We start from the raw sequence: 8,262 nt of genomic DNA, 5'->3' as shown, positions 1-8,262 counted from the left end.
TTTAGCCTCAATCTGTTGAGTTACAACCGTATTACTTGTTGCAGTTCCCTAACAAGAATACAGAAAGGCTGTGGCTTAGCAGTTAGCAAAACTCACCTTATAAACCTTTATAACCCACAAGTTTGCTCATAAATGCCATAACACATCATAAATTGACAGCTGCATGAATAATTACCACTTAAATATGTTTTGTGGACACAACTTGTCATTTTTTTGTGGGGTCCCACTAAGGAAATAATGTAAAATCGCTGACTGGGGCCTCCCTGGGGTGCATCCTCATAGTTTTAGAACCACTGTTTTACAGCTTTTTTAAGGAAAATAATAAATGAACAGGAGCTCCCTCCACTGGACAACAATGCCCATGACAATTATTTCTTGGATCTACATTTCAGTTTCAGACTGTGGGAAAAAGTCCACTTCCTGCTCTGAGCTGACTGTGTAGAACAAGGGTGTAACCACTATGTGATATTTAGATCAGATATATTGCAGGTAGCAATTATTGAGTGGCCATCATTCTGGTTTGTCTTTTATAGTAATAATTTTCCAACCAAAAATGTAAATTTTACATTGGTGACAAAAAAGTTAACAGAATGGCAGAAAAATGACATTTCAGAAACACCAACCAGGACTATCAGATTGACATAAATATTAACCTTTTGCATCGTTTACCTTGAGCCGCCATTTTGTGATGTTATGGATGTCATATTTTAACAGCAGGAAATAATATGCTTTTACTGTATGCTTTTACCTGTATCAGTAGGCCTTTTGGGGGCAGATCATGAATATGTATTAACTAAGGCTCGATGGAATTTAGCAAAGTGGGTGGGCCTTAGTTTAGATAATTATTAAGGGTGCGCCTTAGTTTAGATAATTATTATAGCCTTTCACCTCAAGAATAAGTGAAGTCTACATGTGCCATAATACACAGTGTGAGCTTCACTCTCCCTTTCTACCCACTGAGCTTCACTCAAAATTCTTTGCTGAAAGGTTAAAGTCTGCACATCCCATGATACACTATATTGGCTACATTTACTTTAGAGACGCCGAGCAGCACCAAGACCCTTTTACGCTGCTTTGACAGCATGCCCCTATCACGGAAGCACACCATCAGACCAGTGTCCATGGCAACGCTGACAGGCAGCAATATGGACATGCTGTAAGGGCAACGGGAACAGGAGTTTTGTGTCAGCACTGCTCATGGTGCTGCCTGTCACCATAGTTATTCGCACTGCAGACAGCCATTAACATAGGGTTTTCTATATTACATAAGATAATATACCATCTATAAAGTATAAAAGACTATTAGAAGTCATCTTAGCATTCTATGACCACTTTCATATATAGGCATCTCAATGTCTTGTAATTAACAGTGGGGTTTATATTTTACTCTATTTTAACCACATTCTGTTGTCAGAACATGATGTTTATATAGGGAATAATGTACAGGTATGGGATACCTTATCCGGAAACCCGTTATCCAGAAAGCTCCGAATTACAGAAAGCCTGTCTCCCATAGACTCCATTATAATCAAATAGAATTTTAAAACTGGTTTCCTTTTTCTCTATAATAATAAAACAGTAATTGATCCCAAATAAGATATAAATAATCCACACTGGATGCAAAATAATCCTATTCGGTTTAAATAATGTTTTCTTGATTTTTTAGTAGACTTAAGGTATGGAGATCCAAATTACGGAAAGACCCCGGATCCGGAATACCCTTGGTCCTGAGCATTCTGGATAACGGGTCCTATACCTGTACCACCTCCTGTAAAATGTAGTTATATTTTAAATCACCAAGGAGTTAATGTAATTCAGTGAAAGGTGGATATTTCAATCTCTTTATAACATACTTAAACCATATACTTATCCCCCTACCCTTTCAAGTTACTGAAAACAATTACATTTATTTAACCAGTGTAGGTATGGTATTCCTTATTCGGAAACTGGTTATCCAGAAAGCTTTGCCATTTCCTAGAGAGCCCTTTATAAGCAAATAATTCTAAATGTTAAAAATAATTTCATTTTTCTCTGTAATAATAAAATAGTCCCTTGTATTTGACAGTAACTGAGCTGCATTAATACATATTGGTGGCAAAACCATCCTGTCGGGTTTATTTATGTTTAAAATATTTTTAAAAGACTTAGGGCCGTGACAGGCCCTTGTCGTGGGTGACTAACCTCCCCGAAATGCCATCCCACCGGCTAGAATGTAAATCGGCAGTGGGATGGCATACGCGGCGCAGCGATTTGCCAAAATCGCCGAAGTTGCCTTGAGAGGAAAGTTCGGCGATATCGGTGCTGTGTATGCCATTCCACCAGCGATTTACATTCTAGCCAGTGGGATGGCATTTCGGGGAGATTAGTTGCCCATGACAAGGGAGATTTCTTGCGCTGTGACTAATCTCCTCGTCTGCCATGACCCTTAAGATATGGTGATCCAACTTACAGAAAGATACCCTATCTGGAAAACCCCAGGTCCTGAACATTCAAGGTAAAAGATGCTATATCTGTAATCTAAAAGCAACTCAGCATGTGCCCTTTTTAAAAATTTTATCTTATTCTGAAAACACAGATTGTTCTTCAACTTGAACCACTTTTTTGTTCTTATTTGTTTATACAGGTATCTGCACATTTTACCGTATTTTCACTTTCGGTTGTTTGCGAGCTGCTGCCTCACCACATGTCTGAATTATGTGATAACAGGCATGGGGGTTTGGTGCCAGGTCTTGTAAACCATAGCAACCAATAAAATGTTTACTTTGAAATAGAAGGCTTACTATCACTGTTTGGTTATTATGAGTTACTGGAGCAAACTTTGTGCCTGTTATTTCATTACCACCTATATATCTGATGTGGTTAGGCTCCAAACTTGCTTACAAGGCTGATTGTGGCTCTGGATGGCAATACAAGAGCACTAAGGGACACAAAATCACTCACTGTGCCTCTGGGGCATAGTTGTTGTCTGCACCACGTGCCAGATTAAGGTCCAACTCAGGTGCAGATGGCAACACTGGCAGGTGCAAGGCTCCTTAGTACCCTATGCCTGCTGATGATCCCTAATCATTTAGATGTGCAAGTTATGGGACAGGTAGAGGGTGGGATAGATAGGCCTGAGTGCCTGCTCTAGGCCTCCCATCATGAATACAATGCCAGCAATGCTACAATCAAGGGGGAGCACAGGTCCTTGCACCAGCTGTGTAAAGTACAGGGCAGGGTTCAAATGTGCAGAAAAATGCACATGGTTTGTACCTGTCTTGTACCTTGTAAATTACCCTACTTGTATTTAATAGTCTTGACTAGTTCAAGAAGTAAAATCCAGATAGTTTTTCAGTGCCAAGGGTGAAACAGCAGACCCAGTGGCTGTTGGGGGCTCAAGAATATAGGGCTTCACTTTAATGTATGCATGTGAAACAGGTCATCTCCCCACAGTCTGTAATTGGGGGACCAGTAACTTTTTACATCACTGTATGTGATTGGTTTTCATTTAATTAAACTGTCATCTTTTAATGGGATTTTGTTGCTTAAAAACAGTCTTTTGCTTAATTGTTTGATCTTACTTGTGTGTTCTGGATCATCTTGGACTAGATGTTCTTTTCTACATCCTCATCATTCTATATCCCTGGCGAGACTTTTAACCAATCACATTTAATCTTTCATTACTGACCATTTTTACTATGCCCACACTCTCACCAGCTTGTGTCTTGCTTTGTCCTGCTAGGCAGCCTCTCGCTGTAGCAACACCAGTAATGGAAGTTCCTCTATTAGTGCCCAAATTATTTAATCACCCACCCAGGACAGCCACAAAGGGACAGCCCCTGAAAAAAGAATGGTAGAAATAGCATGTTCTCAGATGAGAGAGAGTGGGAACATGCAGAGTGATGGTTCAGTGAGGAATATTATCCTGTACAGACAACAAATAACATAATGTAATAATGTCTTTCTCGGCTTTCACAAAAGCTGTTTGGCTGTGAGGCAGTGTTATCATGCCATATAAACAGTATTACACAGGAAATACCAGTCAGCATAGACATACAGTATTTAACTGTTTGGTTGACTACATAAATATGGCTATCATGACCCATTTGTATTTTACATGCAGAAATAGATGCCATTCTTCTGGCTGAGGCAATTACAGTACTTAAAGGGCAAGATCACCCTTACATTAGTGTTTAGATGTTATTAATCTAAGTAACTTTGCAGTTGATATTTTTTTATTGCAGTTTTTGATAGTTATGTTTTCAGTCTGTAATTTTTAGATTTTTTTGATTCAGCTGTATGTATGTATGTATATCTTTATTTATAAAGCGCTACTTATGTACGCAGCGCTGTACAGTAGAATACATTAATATAAACAGGGGGTTATTAAGATAATAATAGATTAATACAAAGTAAAACAATAAATACAAGATTAGGTTGCAATAAGTTAAGAGTCAAAGACACAAGAGGATGGAGGTCCCTGCCCCGTAGAGCTTACAATCTATATATAGTATAGCTGCATACTGAATCCTCTGCAAAGGATTTTGCTGAATACCAAATCAAACCAGAATCCTTTTTATATTCAAATTTGAGTAAAATGAAAAAACCCTGTGAACAATAAAATTGCTAATTTACAATGTTCCGTGCTCGGACATGGTTCAACTAAACACTCAGGATTCAGCCAAATTCTAATCCCGCAGTGCTGGGATTTGTCAGAATCCTGAACAGAATCCTGGATAGCTACATACCTAGGTTTTTTTGTTTAATTGTTAGCCATGTCAAGCATAGACTAAGGATCCCAGGAGTAAGAGGCAAAAAGAGCACAAAATTGTACCACCATTACATGTTGCACCTACTTAGTAAATGACCCCCACTGACTTGTACTGTCTGTTAGCCCGGCATGAGTCACTGATTGGAATGGCCAGCTGCAGGGACACACAGCATGATACAGATGGCTGCACCAAGGAAACAACTCTGAGCTTGAGAGGTTAAATATAAAAAACTATAAGTATAAAATATATATAATACTATAAGTATCAAATAAAATTTGAGTACAACCTTTATTACGACACAGTGGATTGTTATACATTTTCATTCACCCTAAAAGCCATTCCTGAGATTTTTTTTTTCAGAACACAAGATAAAAAGAGGATGCTCTTGAAACTGAAGTATTTATGTTCATCTTAGAAGAAACATGTTGTTTTCAGGAGTCAGCAATGATTTCCCCCATCCTGATGGACTAGTGTCTTATTAAATAAGTAACAGGAATTCAGAGAAACAGCTCCCCCCCAACAAATGGTTCTGCCTTGAGGAATGTTCAGAGACAGCTGTGCCTAAGCTCATAGCTTGTCTGGTTAAAATTCATTATATAGCCCATCATTATCATCCTGTAGTTTTTTTTAATTATTAAAAAAAGAACAATACAATACAAAAATTTGAAATCTTTCTCACTTGTAATTTTTTAGTTTTCTCGTAGTATAAATAAAACACACATATATGCAAGTTCTAATCTGATCCAGTAATTATACTGTCAATTTATTCAAGTGTAAATAAAATAATAATGCTTGCAGCTTTTTCTAAAGCCTTTGTTGCATGCAGAAGTAACACTGAGGATTTGTGCTAATAGCTAAACACTCCAAACATACAGAGCAAAAACCCAGATAGATATTTTCTGTGTGTGAGTGCCTTGCATCTGATCACTCCTCAGCAGAGATGGTTGTCATGGAAACCCATCACTATAACACACTGTGGTTCTAAGTGTTAGGTTGAGGCGTATAAAGCAGAACACCTTGACCCTACAGAAATGTGAGAAGCAACAATGAGCCTCGCAAAGCATCAGGGATGTGTTTGGAACTGTGGTTTAGAGAGGAAGAGGAAGTTAATACAAGACTTATATAAACAGTACATAATATATGCATGACTTGCAGATGGAGCTATAGCCAATGAGGAACTGATAAAGAATAATGCAAAGGTATAATAAAACATTACCAGAAATAGGTCACTTGTCATACATAAAAATAATGTTTCCCCTTCCCATGTAACACACTGAGGTATGCCTAAGTTAGGAGTAGAAGAAACTGTTACAGAACAATGGCTAGACTCAGCACCGGGGCTAAGTTATAGATGTACAATACATATCTGGAATTCATTCTGTTTTCTTGATCTGTACATAGTATTAGTAGAATTTTACAGTTGTAATGTGCAATTCTCATGATTTTGCCTGTAATGTATAGCCGGACAATCATCTACCTCTGAAATTAGAGAAAGACATTAATTATTAAATGGATATTGACACTTTTTATACACTTTTTTTTTATACATTTCTTCTATACCATCACCAGGGCCTGCTATTCTGTGGATGGTAAGTGTGTTTTTTTTAAATTATTAGAATAGTTTGAAAATCCTAGCTCATTTATTAAAGCTGCTGTATGGATGATTATCAGTGGAATGAAGAGCAACTCCTCTTACTTCTTATTGTTCTGATTGTTTGCATGACCAATAGAAAAGTGTCCAAACCCTCCAGGGTGTGTGTTTGTTCAGCACGTGCACTGATTGCTCTGAAACCATGCTTTTTGCCAGTTTATGGGCTGCTGCAGACTATAGAACAAACAGCAAACATTCTGGCTTCTAGTGCTCCCTTGTGATTTAGGCATGACAGACTAGAGGTTATAGCCCTGAAAATTAGGCATTTTGAAAAAAAAAAAAAAAAAAGCCCAGGATAGCTCATGTAATAGCAGACATTTCAAACATGTTAGTATCCCTTTAAATGGTTATATCATTCCTAGATTTCCCTTGCAAAACATTTCTTTTTATTAGAACTTTTTATTCAGTTCTAATAATTCTGGTAGTTTTTCTGTTCATAAAGTTACAAAACGGTAGTGGATTTTCCTCTCTTGCCTTGTATGTATACCTTTATTTATAAAGCGCTACTTATGTACCCAGCGCAGTACAGTAGAATGGCTAATGGATTTTGGGTAGGATCTTATCTAAATGTTGTGTTAAAGGTCAAATAACCTACCCCACGTATTCTCCTTTCTATATAACAAGCACTAGAGCACTAAGAGGCACCAGTACCCACGGCAATGATCTGAAAGATGCACAGCACTTTCAGGCACAAAAAGTGTTATCCCCAGCTTTAATGTAATGTTTTGGTCTCCTCGATTCATCCCTCCAGGAGCAAAGAACCCAGAGTACATTACAAGATTTCTAGTGTTTCTGTTTATGCCAGATATTGAAAAATAGAACTAAGGAGTTACAAGAACAATAAAGGCTGACTGTCTATTCTAATTGTCAGAGCTGCCTTTATGGTATATTATAGTCTTTGCACATGTCAGTGCCTAAAGATTTTACCCATGTCTCACAGCTATTTTAGTGACGCAACTGCAACAACATGAGTCAATATTGTTAGAGGAATGTGGTTCACATAGAAGCATGGTTTCTCCTTGGTGCCCAGGCTGGTCCCTGCATGAAGGGTGAACTGCTCTGTGAATATCCTTATTTGTCACAAAAAAAGTGATCCAGACTGTGACCCATTTCCTTTTATAGAGTCAAGTACATGAGACAGTAATTTAAGACACCTGCTTGTACAGCCACACTCTGGGGAGGTTACCAGCCCTTTTGGCCAGCAAAGAATGCCCCACCACAAAGGGGTGTGCAAACAGCCATTTTTTTTTAAAGCATCTGTCCCTGTTGGGGACAATGTTAAACAGTTTAACTACTGAAAATTACAATATCTCTGTAGAATTTAGACTATGAATCCCCACGTTAGAAGCTCAGTATAAATGCATTTGTCTGCATGCAGCAGCAAATCTCCTTTGGTCAGGCTGTTCCAAGGAGGCAACTTCCTGGGTACTGGATCTGCAGCAGGTGATTAGGAAAAGCCAGCCAATATACGTGTATATCACAGAATTAAGCACACAACAGAGAGAAAGTGACACAAAAAGCATTCAGGGGGCAGAACTGTGCAGGGACATTTTGGAGATTTAACCCTATAACAGATGAAACTTGTTGTCTTATAAGCAGAAATGGCAGAAAACTCCTTCACACGGAAAGAGGCTCCTTCCCCACCGCAGCCTGAAATGCACTGCACTGTTTCCTTGCTCTTCCTGCAGGCTCAGCCTTTTCTGAATCACTGACAGTTACTGGAAGTTTTTACATTTACTGCCAGCACATTCTGACTGACTTTCATCTGCACCTTCCTGTTTCTAGCAGCCATTTTGGATTCTTCTTTCCCTTCTTTAACTTGATCATGTAAATATATATCAATATATGTGTGCGTGTATT

Source organism: Xenopus tropicalis, chromosome 4 (assembly GCF_000004195.4).
Source record: "Xenopus tropicalis strain Nigerian chromosome 4, UCB_Xtro_10.0, whole genome shotgun sequence".
Classification (NCBI taxonomy): Eukaryota; Metazoa; Chordata; class Amphibia; order Anura; family Pipidae; genus Xenopus; species Xenopus tropicalis.
The sequence above is the reverse complement of the archived record's forward strand: the minus strand, read 5'-3'. Positions refer to the sequence as shown.